This window comes from Convolutriloba macropyga, chromosome 2, assembly GCF_964194025.1.
Source record: "Convolutriloba macropyga chromosome 2, txConMacr16.3, whole genome shotgun sequence".
Classification (NCBI taxonomy): domain Eukaryota; kingdom Metazoa; phylum Xenacoelomorpha; order Acoela; family Convolutidae; genus Convolutriloba; species Convolutriloba macropyga.
In genome coordinates this window covers 51,407,798-51,423,409 of record NC_134469.1, presented here as the reverse complement: position 1 = coordinate 51,423,409, position 15,612 = coordinate 51,407,798, and the positions used below count along the sequence as shown (strand labels likewise).

The 15,612-nt window shown below is 33.5% G+C and overlaps 1 pseudogene; it reads left to right on the top strand.

Moving 5' to 3' along the window:
• Window positions 1-5,533: 5,533 nt before the first annotated feature.
• LOC142335337 (outer dynein arm-docking complex subunit 4-like) overlaps window positions 5,534-15,612 on the top strand; it is a 28,745-nt pseudogene continuing 18,666 nt past the window's right edge.

Here is a 15,612-nt window from a genome sequence, read left to right as displayed (position 1 = left end):
ATAATGTTCATGCCCAGCTCATCCACATTCCTGACTTAATCGGCTACCAAATGAGGAAGAGATAGAAAACCTTTAAATGTATACATATCGTTAAACAAAGCCTTAATAGAACAAAATAGAGCCACAGGGTCGATGCAACTTGCTGAAAAGACAATCATAAAAATCAAATAACAAACACTAGTTACGAACAAAAAACGACGTTTTTTTTTTCAAGGATAAAACCTAAACAATGCAAATCATCCTATGCTACATTAGAAAAGACATACGACCTGTCTTCGATGCGACTGGGTAACAGGTCGACAAAAGAGCAAAAAATGGCGAAAAAAAAAATGCAGTACTATTTTGGAAAACAATTAGTTCTAAAGTGATTAAAATCATTATATGTTAACTGAAAATACTAACACTTTCATTTATATTTCCATAGTAAGCGATTGGGACCTATCATTATCCAGCTTACGTCATGAGACTACAAAAGAAAGTGCAAAGGCCTCAAACTGAAAAGTTTAAACTCTGCGCGAAAAAGGTAGTGAAGCTGTTAAAACCATAAATTTGTTACTAAAATTATTAAAATTGTTCCGTTGCGCAATTTTCAAAGCCAATGGGTCCTACCATTAACAATATAATTTAGAACCGAAAAATTTTTTTTAAAGGGTCAAAGATGAAAAATCCAAATGTTTCTGAAAAAAAAAAATATTTTCAAAAGTCTTAACAGACATACGATTTCAACTAATAGAGGTAGATTAACTCGAAAAATCTCAGGAAGCCAAAAACGCCTGCAAATAATGAGAATAGGTCGCAAGACTGGAAAACAACCACAAATACAGCCAGAAGTCAAAACGTCACAAACTATTTAACGACATCACAGTGTTGAGGGCGTGATGATTCATTGTATGATGTCATCTGGGAAAAGTGTAAAACATCTAATGCTTCTGAATATCAAGGGGTCCTTCCTATAAATGGACTACATAGAAATGACAACAAAAAATACCAAAAAATGAACAACAATGAAACTTCGAAAGTTTCATGAAATTAACTGGTCAAAGCCATCATGCGAAACATAAAGGCAATAGAGAAATTATTGGTTTAATCAAATAAAGTCGAGATTTTAATTAATGAAGTCGAGTTACACGATGACAAAAAGAATAAAAATGGACAGTTAAAATTTTCTTTTGTTTTTTTTTGAAATCTTTTGAAAGTCATTTAAGCAATTAGGTTAAAACTGAAATCGTTAAATAGGTTCAATTTACGTCTTGGGGAAGCAATCGAGACCTATTTTTTTTATCAGATATATGTCGTAAAACATCAAAAAGATTGACAAACACAGGCAAAAATTTTAATAAAAGTCCACTAAAAATTGCGAGCGAATTGTGTCTGAGCCCATAAAAAATAATCTCTTAAACGGAAATTTGAACATTTTCTGTGCTCTTTTTTCTCAACGGTGAGAACACTTCCAACACTGCATTCTTTTGTTTGGACCTCTCAAAAAAATCAAATTATGACAACAAAACAAAATGAAGCATTAAATTGTACATTAAAAAAATTAAAATCATGTCTGCTTCACGTTAAAACTTGTAGTTTCGGTAGCAGAAAACAATTAGTTAAGTATAAAATTGTTGCAAACAATATTTTATAACCCATGAAATGTTTTTGACCTGTCTTTACTGATGCTATGCCAGAAATTGAGAAAACTAATACAAAATATTGGCAAAGTTCAAAAATCCACCGAATATTCCATAAAACAAATAGTCATGAATTAGTCATGTATTAGTCATGAAAGACATTAGACAGCCACTGAAAGCATTACCTATGCTTATTTATAGCTCCTAAATAAATGATTGGATTTTTGACTGGAGAGCCTAGGATATTGGACAACAAGAATTACAACAAATGGAAGCAAAACATAAGAAGCACAAAAAAATTCTACGAATAACCTTTGCTCAAAGCCATGAGAACCATGGCTTGAAAGTCATGAAAGACATTAGACAGCCACTGAAAGCATTACCTAGGCTTATTTATAGCTCCTAAATAGCTGATTGGATTTTTGACTGGAGAGCCTAGGATATTGGACAACAAGAAACCTTTGCTCAAAGCCATGAGAACCATGAGCTTAAATAATATGCTGAAACCATAATATGTTTGTTCAACAACATTCGTTTGCAAAAGTTATCTGTTAAAAACTGGGCCCTTATTTGAATATACTGTCAGTAATTAACATAGAAAGCCTACAATGCCAAAATATATTGAAAAAAAAAAGGCGAGCCCATATTAACCTAAAAATTTTTTAATTAAGGATCTGTATTGCTGCGCGTCTCAATAAACGTTTTTTTGGCTCAACAAATTGTGGATTACATCAGTTTTAAACAGAGTTTTCAGCAGGTCAAACATAAATAATTTTGTAATTATCGAGTTTATAATTGCAAAAAAATAGCAAATTTATGATTCCAGAAACCCATAAAACCAGAGTACTACTACTAGCCTTTTTTTTGTTAGCTTACTAACGTTATTTTTGCAGTTTTTAGGTATCCATGTCCAGCAATTTTGAAGAAATTGGGCCAAATATGCATTATTGACAAAAAGTCTGAATTTTGCAAAAGTATAGCAAAAAATGTATCCAAAGAACTCGAATCGAACAATTCAGCCATCCTCTTCTATCTTCGATGATTACACCAATAATACTACTCTGAAAATTTTTAACCAATATTAGCAAAATTGGGGAAAAAATGTTCAACAAACAGAAAATGTGACTAAGAACAACGGAATTTAATGGAATGAAAACTTAATATATGGCTGATGGGCCTAATTTTTTATACCTTGTTGTTGCTGATAATTGAGATCTGATTTGAAACTCTTGTCAGTAATATTACTAAAAAAACTATAAGAGCGGAATTAATTTTAAAAAGGCCGCGCCCCATGAAAATCTAAAAAAAATTGATACCTCAATTTTCCATGGTGAGATCAAAATCAGCCCTGATTTTAATGCGTGGCTAAGAAAAGACTCAATAGTTCAAATAATTGCAAAATTCGTCATTTTTTAAACAGTTTTTTTCGGAACATCAAATATAAACAATGTATTTTGTATATCCATCGTGTTTAAATTTGCAAAAAACTGGCTTAAATATAATCTCAGAAGATTTTAGTGCCAGCTTGGGAAGAACTTGATCTTTTTTTGGATTACAAAAAAGTTGAACGAAGTTTTAATCTTTCTTTTTCTAGCAAATATAAATAAAGTGGGCTAACAGAGCATATTAGGTCTCATTTCGATGAAAAAATTTATCTCTTATAAAACCAGCTCATAAAACCAGAGTACTACTACTAGCTGTTTTTCAGCTTACTAACGTTATTTTTGCAGTTTTTAGGTGTCCACGTCCAGCAACTTGGAAGAAACTGGGCCAAAAACGCAATATTGACGAAAAGTCTGTATTTTGGAAAAGTATAGCAAAAATTGTAGCCAAAGAACTCGATTCGAACAATTCAGCCATCCTCTTCTATCTTCGATGATTACAGCAATAATACTACTCTTAACAATTTTATCCAATTCTAGTAAAATTGGGGAAAAAATGTTCAACAAACGGAAAATGTGACTAAGAACAACGGAATTTAATGGAATGAAAACTTAATGTATGGCTGATGGGTCTCATTTTTTGTAAATTGTTGTTGCTAATAATTGAGACCTGATTTGAAACCCTTGTCAGTAATCTTACTAAAAAACTATAAGAGCGGAATTAAATTCAATAAAGCCGCGCCCCATGAAAATCTAAAAACATTTATACCTCAGTTTTCCATGGTGAGATCAAGATCAGCCCTGATTTTAATGCGTGGCTAAGAAAAGACTCAATAGTTCAAATAATTGCAAAATTTGTCATTTTTATACATTTTTTTCTGTTTATCAAATATAAACAATGATTTTGTATATCGATCGTGTTTAAATTTTCAAAACAATGGCATAAATATAATCTCAGAAGATTTTAGTGCCAGCTTGGGAAGAACTTGATCTTTTTTTGGATTACAAAAAAGTTGAACGAAGTTTTAATCTTTCTTTTTCTAGCAAATATAAATAAAGTGGGCTAACAGAGCATATTAGGTCTCATTTCGATGAAAAAATTTATCTCTTATAAAACCAGCTCATAAAACCAGAGTACTACTACTAGCTGTTTTTCAGCTTACTAACGTTATTTTTGCAGTTTTTAGGTGTCCACGTCCAGCAACTTGGAAGAAACTGGGCCAAAAACGCAATATTGACGAAAAGTCTGTATTTTGGAAAAGTATAGCAAAAATTGTAGCCAAAGAACTCGATTCGAACAATTCAGCCATCCTCTTCTATCTTCGATGATTACAGCAATAATACTACTCTTAACAATTTTATCCAATTCTAGTAAAATTGGGGAAAAAATGTTCAACAAACGGAAAATGTGACTAAGAACAACGGAATTTAATGGAATGAAAACTTAATGTATGGCTGATGGGTCTCATTTTTTGTAAATTGTTGTTGCTAATAATTGAGACCTGATTTGAAACCCTTGTCAGTAATCTTACTAAAAAACTATAAGAGCGGAATTAAATTCAATAAAGCCGCGCCCCATGAAAATCTAAAAACATTTATACCTCAGTTTTCCATGGTGAGATCAAGATCAGCCCTGATTTTAATGCGTGGCTAAGAAAAGACTCAATAGTTCAAATGATTGCAAAATTTGTCATTTTTATACATTTTTTTTCTGTTTATCAAATATAAACAATGATTTTGTATATCGATCGTGTTTAAATTTTCAAAACACTGGCATAAATATAATCTCAGAAGATTTTAGTGCCAGCTTGGGAAGAACTTGCTCTTTTTTTTAGCTTACAAGAATTTGAATGCAGTTTTAAGCTTTCTCTTTCTAGCAAATATAAATACAGTGGGCTAACAGAGCATATTTGGTCTCATTTTGACGAAAAAAGTCTCTCTCCTATACCATTAAAGATGAAATCAATAACACTGTCGTTAACAATTTTGACATATTTTAGCAAAATTGACAAAAATTTGGTCAAAAATACGGAAAATGTGAATAAAATAAATCTGAATATCGTCTACTATTCGCAAAACTTTAAACCTCGATAACTCCTCTGTAAAAATCGAAAATCAAAAAAAACCTTTATAATTCCATATTCTATGTCGGACGTGATTTCTAATGATCAACCAAAATTGACTAAAAAAAACATTTTATTATAAGGTTCCTCCCCCCACTATGTAACAACCCATAATTAGGAGTCAAAAATTGTCCGAATCAATATGAGGGGAGATTCATGTTAAGTAAACTTCTACACTCTGCAATTATACGCTAAATAAATCTGTTATTATGTACTTTCTAGTAATAGGACGGTTCCGATTAGCTTCCCAGAGTTAATGCTAGGTCATTTATGCCTTAAAATGAATGGTGTTCCATGCAAAATTGTGCGTGCTCCTGAAGATATGTTTCATACAGCAGAGGAAGGTAGTGGTTTCTATCAGATAGTAAACAGTAACATATAGTAAGCTTTAACGGCACGTGCTTTTATTTTTTTAAACTGAAAACAGATTTGTTCAATCCCGCACAACACAAACTAAAGCGTTTCCTTGTCAGCAATTGTACTTTCTAAACACAATAAGGTTCAGCTAATTTGAGGGAAGTTATTTGTAATTAAGCTGTCAAGATATTTTGCTAGAGCTACAATTTTTTTTAAAAAATATATATACTATTAGTTTTTTGACATTAATCCTATCAAGTAGAGAGTGGAATACATATGGCACCTGGGAATACCCGTCACCAGGAGGAAGAGGAATCGGCCACATTAGTGACCCAGGAACAGCCCAAGAGCAGTTGTACCACATACCTGGCAGAGGGCGATAAACTGTTCAAGATTGCAGAGTATAAAAAAGCCATCGAGTCATACACACAGGTCAGTCAAAGATTGGTCGAAAATGGAAACAAAAACCAGCTCATCTCTTGTCTGGTGTTCTTTATTTCTAGTTTTACAAGTTTTACTTCCCTTTCATTGTCGAAATTATATAGTCATTACAAAATATCAAACTAGGATAGGGTAATAGTTGCATTCAGTTATTTCTGTTCTAGATCTTTTCGGTAATGCTCCTAATATTATTGCCAATACAAAGAAAATATTATTTGCCAATACAAAGTCAATACAAAGAAAATTTTTACATTAATATATTTTCATACTAGTTATTATGAAATAGTTATTATTGTTGGTGCTAGCCTAGCATTACAGTAGCTAAGTATAATTGTCGCTTTTGATTTGGGCAATTTTTTAAGAAAAACGGATCTTTTGCGCTACCCGCCTGGTATAACAGATCGGCAATCATTTTGGTAGCAATTTTAAACAAAATCAAAACAGTATTAAAAAATGCATTAAAAACGAGTACTCTGTCCGGATTTAAGTTATAAGCTATGATTTTAAGACCATTAACGCATTAATTATAAACCTCTATTGCATGGACAATTATCAAATACAAAAAAAAGATAATCAGTGTGTTCAAATAGGTTTTTATAACAAAAAACTTTTTTTTGAATACAGCAAAACAAAAAAGAAGCCGTTCCAGTCGACGCAAGTTTCAATTTGTAAAAAAAATTGCTAAAACTTTGCAGAACTTTTACAATCTTAACTTCACGCCATTATATATATCTGAATCAAACTTTTTTCAAAAGACAAAAAATATCCTTTCAAAATTATTTTTTAAAAAATTTTACATTAAGCTGCTTTAACCGACACACACACATACACACAATTACAATTAAAAACACACATAGAGACGCATACACTCACATACGCATACAATCCCAGTCAACCTAACACTATCACACTCAAACAAGCAGACAGCCGCACACACGCATAAACAAAATGACGCACACGCAAAAGACACACACATACATGAATACACATTCTCTCTCTCTCTCATCATTACACTCAAACAGTCATACGCAACCAAAAACACTTCTGCACTCGCAAACACGCACAAAAACACTCACTCACTCACGCACTCACTTACACTCTCTTACATATCCAACCACACATACACACACACATACACAGAAACACACACATTTAATCAAATACAAACGCACACATACGCACAGTTAAACCCACAGACTCACACTCAACCACACAAACACACACACAACCGCACACGCGTACACACACAAGCATACAAGTACACTCAACAACCCCTATCAGAAGCAAAGATTCGCACGCAAGCACTCATGCTAAACCACACAAAAAATGCCCACACAGACAAGCACACACTCACAGAAAACACTTTTTCGCACACTCAATCCCTTTCTAACAGCACACAACTTCACACACAAACACAAAATCAATCATTGACACAGTCACTCACACTCAACAACACAACTGCACTCACTCACTCCTTTACTCACTCAGTCACTCTCAAACACACATACTTTTACTCACTAATTCAGTCACACGCAAACATACGGACACGCACAAACTCATTTGCAAACTCATTCACATGCGCACTCACTCAGACAAAAATCACACACACAAACACACACACACACACACCCACACACACGCACACACGCACACACACACACACACGCACACATGCACACACAAACAAACAACTCTCACCCATTTACCTGCACACACACAAAATCACACAAAAGCACACACTGTGACACACATTCACTGGATCAATAAATCATCCAATTACTCCACTACTCTTTTCTTCTCTTACACACACACACTCACTCATCTCTCTCACACACACACGGACACACTCTCACAAACAAGCATACTTACACACAGACACATGCATAAATTTCTCACTCACTTAAACACTCAGAAATACACACAGTAAAACTCAAACACAAAACAGTTACACATGCACAGACACAAACTCATTCACGCACACGCACAAATAGACACGTACACTCACACACACAACCACAAATACACACTAACAATCAACCACCTACATAACCAAACAAAGACACTCACAGGCCCACACCTACTAATACACACTGGGTCAACCATCACACTTTCACTGTTACTCACTCATATAGATTCACTTACTCAACAACACACACAACCTCACACTCGTATCCTCGCACACATGCATATACACTACCTCACTCAATCGACTCTTCAACTCAATCAATCAATCAATTTGTGTCTATTTCTCTCTCACACGCACACACACACACACACACACACACACAAACACACACACACGCCAGCAAACTTACCCGCTAATACAACCACACGCAGACGTACGCATATAAACTTGCACACACGCACACTCACACACACTCGAACATACTCACATACACACACGCACACACGCACAAACTCACTCAATAGCACACACGCATACACACAGACACTTACTCACTAAGTCTTTCACTAAATCACTCAAATGCACACACTTAACTACCCACCCTCACACTCTCGCACACACACCCTCCCAGTCACATAAACACACGCGCATACACACATACACAAACGCGCCTCCAACCACCCCACACATTCGCATTCGCCCGCACACACACATGTACACACACACACACACATACACAAACACACACACACACACATGCACACACAGTTGCGCGCACACGCACAGGTCTCTTTTCCGTAAAACCAGCATAGATTTCATTTTTATACCCTCCTGTGTTTAATCTTTCTCTTCGTATTTCTATATATTGATTACTGCTGCAGAAGCTATGTCCACTTCAGTCAAAACCAGGGTCCAGGATTTTTGGGTAAATATTTGTAGGAAACGCGGTGAATCCGGTGAATGCGGTGACAATAATTATTTCACCACATTTCACCGCATTTCCTACAAAAATTCACCGCCTTGACTGTTGACATGTTAGCGACAGTTGGCGCAGTGGAATAAGTAGTTGAAAGCATGCAGGAGGTCCGAGGTTCGAACCCGGATAGGAAAGAGTCTTTTTTGTAAGAATACTGAGAAAGCGGCAAAAATATATAGTTCACCACGACTCACTTCATTCACCGCAAAAAGATGTAAGAAATACAAAGTGAAAATTATTTTTTTTCACCGCATTTCACCGCATTTCTTACGAAAATTTACGGCTAAACCTCGACCCGAGAATTAGTGCTTGGCTTTAAACATGTACAAGTTTTGAGTTTTTAAAAATCTTCATCAAAGATTACGCCTTCATCAGTTGAAGTTGCTATCAATGAACTGATGAAGTACTCTCTGATCAAATTACATCAAAGACTCTGATTTAAATTATTGTTAAAGCTAAAGTCATCTAGAATTTTTTTTTCTTTCATTTCTATGCTGCAGCTTTTTTCCAGGTTCCTCATTTTGTGTACTAGATTCCACATTGTAATATATTGTGGGAGCTGACTATAGGCTTTCTTATACGTAATACTTTCAATTGTTCTGTAAGTCGTAGCTAATTTCTTTAAAGGTAAATTTATTTGGGTACCGACAGAGGCATGTGAAGGCTCCTGAAATGAAGGCTCTTGAAATAAGTGGACAATTCGAAGTCATTTGAACTGAGAACAAAGTTGATTAGTCGACTCGATTGCTGTCTTTAGGCTCTAGAGCGAGCTGATGCGGAGGGCATTGACAAGCGGCCTTGCTTCTACTCCCGTGCCCTGTGCAAGCTACACCTGGGTGACTCTGAGGCTGCCCTGGATGATGCGGAAGAGTCTCTTGACGAGGATCCCACCTACTCCAAAGTAATTGCACCATATCTAGCTTTCCAATTGAACTTTCATGGCAATCGTAGAAAATCGAGTAAAGATCTTTTAAGATGCAATGCCACACTGCGTTGTTTCGATATTGCTAAATTCGAATGCTATAAATGTAACTTACCCGGGTCGAGGAGCAAGCGTTGCATTTTTGCGTAAGAAATACGCTGAAGGCGCTGAAATTTTGTTTTAAAGTTATATTTAGCTAAATTTATAAAAGTTCAGCGCATTTCTCATAACATCAGTAATAACGCAATATTTCGTATGGTTTTGAGCTGAAACAAAAGGGTTTTCCAAAATTCACCGCATTTCAACGCACTTCTTACATGATTATTGGGTTCCCTTTTTACCTTGTAAATCATATGCTGCAGCCAGAATCGAAGTATTCCTTTCCTGACATTTTTAAAGCTTCCAAAACTTCCATTGGTTTTTTCTTTTATCAAAACGTAAATGTGCAAGCAATTATTTGAAAATTTCATTTCAATGAATGTTTACCTCAAGTTACTTTTATATACACATTTACGCCAAAATTCACTTTTTGAGAGGATTACACGGGATTTTTCAGAGAATGTTCTCAAAAAGTTTTCATTCAGACACTTTTTGATGAAAAAACAATGAAGCAATAAAAAATACGATTTTTCAATTCACTAATAGAGCCGCCATTGAAAAAATGCTCAATAATAGTTTAGGGAGGTCGAGAAATCTAACGATTGATATCAAGGACTAAAAATCTTGAGAGTAGTTTGCCTGGAAAACCGTGCCAAGATGATAGGTAAAAAAATCGTCAAAGTCTTTTTTATCATATAAGTTCATGTAAGTTTTCATTGTAATCTGATAGCAAGCAGTTCATTGTTGCAAAGGTCCATAACTGGAGAATTGTATCCGATCAAAACATTGTCCGTGAATAAACCTGCACCCGGAGGATTTTATTTAAAAATTGTTTATAAAATTTTCAATAATTTTTCTAAGTTGCTCAATACATTTTGTCGTAGTATAGCGCCTAATTTTTTCGAAATTTTAGATTCTGAAAACACTAGGGGAAAGCAAAATTCGCAGTAAAAAAGCACATCTTAGCTTTTTTGATATGATTTTGACAAAAAATGATGAGAGAGCACTAAAAATGTCTAATGGTGTAGATGAATGTTTTTATGGGTAAATCTTTTGATTGTCAGACTTCAGAAGAAAACCCAGTGGTTCTCGCTCCCCAAATTACAATAAGATCTGAAATTTAGCAAAAAATTTAAAAAATTATTAAGATTTTCTTTTAAACTTTAATAAAAAGAAAAAAATTGCCCCAAAAAATTCAAAATTTTACTTTTTCGAGGACCTAATAGAGTTATGGTTGTAAAATGTTTGTCTGTTAAGCTGATTTTAAGAATTCAGCATGCATTAGAAAAGCTTTCTGCGGTGATTTCTTCAATGAAGATTCAATTTTTCCTCTACACCTTTTCAGTGATATTAATATGAATACGTTGCGGCGAATATCCAGCAAAATGCTGTTTCATTTCGTTTTTAGTTTTTTTCTCGTGTTCTTAGATGTTTTTCAAAAACATCGTTTTTTATCATTTGATTTAAAACATAAAATCTTGTCGGAAAACAGATATCTAATTTTCTCAATTGATTTTTCATGCTGAGAGAAAAAAAAGAAAAATTTTTGACAATTTAATTTTCAGCAGTATTATGTACCCGGAATAAAGAAATGCTGTTCGTCGTGAATTTCTACAAAATATGCTCTTTTTAAGATTTTTGCTAGAAATGTGAGACCTATCATTTATATTTTGTTGAACGAACAAAAATCTCGATTCTTTCATTCAGTTAAACAAAGAGGCTCGTTAATGTGCGTTCGCACATGATGTTCCGATCCGAGCTCATCTACATTTTTGACTTCATTGTCAACCAAATGAAGAGATAACAAAAATAGATGATTGAGCTTAAAACAAATTGTTACAAAACTTAACTAATAACTGAATTACTTAACGCGATGCCTTATTAGAGCGCTCACGAGATCTGCTATTAAAAAGACTACGACAAAAGCAAACAACAAAAAAACCAAAAACAAAAATTTCACGGCGAAAACTCAATATCTAATATTAAAAGCACCTAGTAACAAGGTCAAAATGCAATCAAAACTTAATCTTACCTGCAAAGTTTTACTTTTGCCTATCTAGACAGCAGTTGAAAGTTTTCCCTAATGAAACTAGACAACAAGGCGACAAAGAGAAGAAAAAATGAGGCGACATTCAAAATTCAATTAAAAAATTTTGAAACAAATAATTTCGATAGTCTTAAAAATCTTTAGCTTATAACAAAACTATTCTTGATATATTTACTAAAAACCCATTATGAATGAGACCTGCCTTCTGTTAGACTAAGCCCTAGGAACGGACTAAGGATGCAGGAAAACTCAAAAAATTACAAACAATTTGCGAAAATACAATGTATTGATGCCATTAAAATCAATAGCTATTATCTGAATATTATGTTTTTCTCAGTTTTTTTCATACTAATTCAGCTAAAATTAAGCTTCGGTTACGGACAATTATTCAATCCTCAATTAGAAGCTTATGAGACCGGTCGGCATTTTATGGCTACCTAAAGAGGAAAACAGGCAACAACGGCAAATTCAAAAAAATAATTGAGAGAAAAGTGTTGAAGCCATTAAAGAATGAACTTTTCAGTGACAACTTTTCTATGTTCAATTAGTTTTTTAACAGCAATGAAATTTTTATTTTTTCAAACAATATGACTTTAAAAAGATCATCAAAATATGAACAAATACCATAAAACCACGAAATTTTTGAGAAAAACTAGAGCATCATTGAAATTAAACTTAATAGTTTTCGACAACGGAAGCCAAAAAATACGCTTTATTATGCCTCAAGGAGACAACAAGTATGTTTGCCATTCATCAGTCATGAATAAGACATCAGAACAAGTCATTGATTAAGGAAACGACAACAAATGGAAGAAATAAAAAACAGTAGACAAGTGAGAGAATAAAGAGTCGAAGCCATTTAAACCATAGCCTTTTCCCTGAATGATTTTCCTACAATCAATTGAACGTTTTGTATAAGCCATTCTGAACCCTCAATATTAGGATATTGTGATAAGATTTCAAAAGGAACCAACATTACAAAAAATGTCCAAATATTTAATAAAAAAATTGAAAATTCGTGCATATAAATCAAAACACCAATAGTTAGAAGACAAAACCGCTAATCAGACAAACTTTTGCTGAAGTGAAAAAAGATGAGCTCTGTAATTACTGAGACAGACTAACAGTTCACGAAAAAAAGTTTAAGATTGATTAATGCTCAAAAAAATTTTCAATAAATTATTTTTAAAGTCCTAACCGCCATTAATTTTAAAAGCTTTCAACAGAAATAAATAAATATGCTCAGTTATGCTTCGATGTGAGTACAGGGATGTTTGTCATGCATAGATAATCAATGCGACATCACAATAAGTCACAACAAATGCACTAAATCTGTCTAATGGTGTTGATTAAATTTTTTATGGGTAAACCTTTTGGTTGTCAGACTTCAGAAGAAAACCCAGTGTTTCTCGCTCCCCAAATTACAATAAGATCTGATATTTAGCAAAACCTTTAAAAAAATTTGAACAAATACTCTAAAACCACGAAATTTTTGAGAAAAAGTGGAGCATCATTGAAATTAAACTTAATAGTTTTCGACGGAAGCCAATAAATACGCCTAATTACGCCTCCAGGAGACAACAAGGATGTTTGTTTTTCATAATTCATGAATAAGACATCACAACAATTCATTGATTCATTGACTATGAAAACAACAACCAATAGAAGCAAAATAATAAAAAACAGTAGACAAGTGAGAGAATAAAGTGTCGAAGCCATTTAAACTATAGCTTTTTCCCTGAAAAATTTTCCTGCAATCGATTGAACGTGTTGTATAAGTCATTTTGAACTATCAATATTAGGATGTTGTGATAAAATTTCAAAAGGAACCAACCTTACGAAAAAGTTGTCCAAAGATTTGAAAATTCGTGCATCTAAGTCAAAAAACCAATATTAAGGAGACAAAACCGCTGAATAGACAAATTTTTGCTGAAAGAAAAAAAACTGAGGTCTGTAATTACAGAGACTGATTAACAGTTCCAGAAAACAAGTTTAAGATTGATTAATGTTCAAAAAAAATTTCAAAAAACTTCTTTTAAAGTCCTAACAGCCATTAATTTCAAATGCTTTCAACGGAAGTCAAATAATATGCTCAGTTATGCTTCGATGTGAGTGCAAGGATGTTTGTCATGCATAGATAATCAAGGCATCATTAATGCGAAAACAACAACAGTTACAGGCAAAAACCCAAAACTCTGAAGAAACGTGCGAGAAAAAAGTGTCGAAGCCATTTAAATCAAATTCTTTTTTCTCAAATCTTTATCCATGATCCATTGAACGTGTTTTCTCAACCAATGGGAACTATCAATATTAGGAAACTGTGATAAGATTTCAAAAGGAACCAAAATTACAAAAAAAATAATCAAAAATAAAAAATTACTCGTGCATCGAAATCATAAATCCAACAGTTACAAGAAAAAAACCTCTGATTAGTTAATTTGTGTTCACGTAGAAAAGAAAAAAAATTACAATACTGAGACTGACATATAGTTGTTGAAAATAAGTTAAAGATTGGTTAGTATTCAAAAAAAATTTCAAATTTAAATTTGTAAAGTCTTAACAGACAATAAAAACAATGGCTTTCATTGGAAGTCATTAAATACGCTCAATTATGCCTCGATGGGCAGATCAAGCTACTCGTCATATGTTGGTAATCAAAAGGACATCACAAAAAATCCTATGACTAAAAAACAACAACAATTGCTGGCCAAAACCAATAACTCGTTGGAAAAGCGCGAGAAAAAAATGTAGAAGCCGTTCAAATCGTAAGTTTTTCTGTGAAATCTTTTTCTATGATCCATTGAACGTATTTCCTGGGCCAAAGGGAGTCATCAATATTCGGATAAAATGAGAAGATTTCAAAAGAAACCAAAATTACGAAAATAGCCGAGAAATTTAAAATTTTTTAAAATCTTGATGAATTGAAGCCATACAACCAACAGTTAGAAGATCAAAACGCTAACCAGATTGTTGTTGGTTGCATTAAGCAGGATGGAATTCCTGTGATTACAGAAATTGACCTAATGCTGATTACAAAAACTATTGCAATTTGGTCAACGAGTCAACTAATGCAATATAACTCCAAAAAATTAGTAAAATCTCTAAAATCATATCGAAATTTCAATTAAAGTTAAGAAAAACTGAAAGTCGCATCCAAAAAAATATGAGTGGTTCCTTGATAACGAAGTTTTTGTTCTTTGGGTTTCTTTTGACTCTAACTGAGGTTTGTCATTGACGGAATCTCGATATGAAAAGTGATCAGTCTCTGGGTGACTTATAAAAACAAAAAAAATTATGAAAGTTATCTACAAAAAGAGCTTTTTTTGATGCTAAACTTCCCTAAGGGACCAGAACTAGTCTATTTTTTACCCTTCGTCTATTATTGACACAAAATTGATTTATTTTGTGGCATGAAAATTAATTTTGAATTACAGTTTTTCTAGAAAAATCTTAATTTGAAGAAAAATTACAACAAAAGTAAACAAAATCATGCCAAATATCCCGTGATCACCCAAAATTTCAAACCTCGATTACTCCTCGAAAAAAATAAAACTCAAAAAAATCTTTTTGATTTCAAATTCTATGCTGGACGAGCTTTTTAATGATACCACTCTTATTTCTCTCCGATGAATACATCGATCGGCCAAAAGTGTCTGAACAAAAAAACCCATTTGAGTATATTTTTTCCTCCCCCCACAAGTGGGGTCGGAACAATAAGTTTGAATTTTTGCTGATGTTCT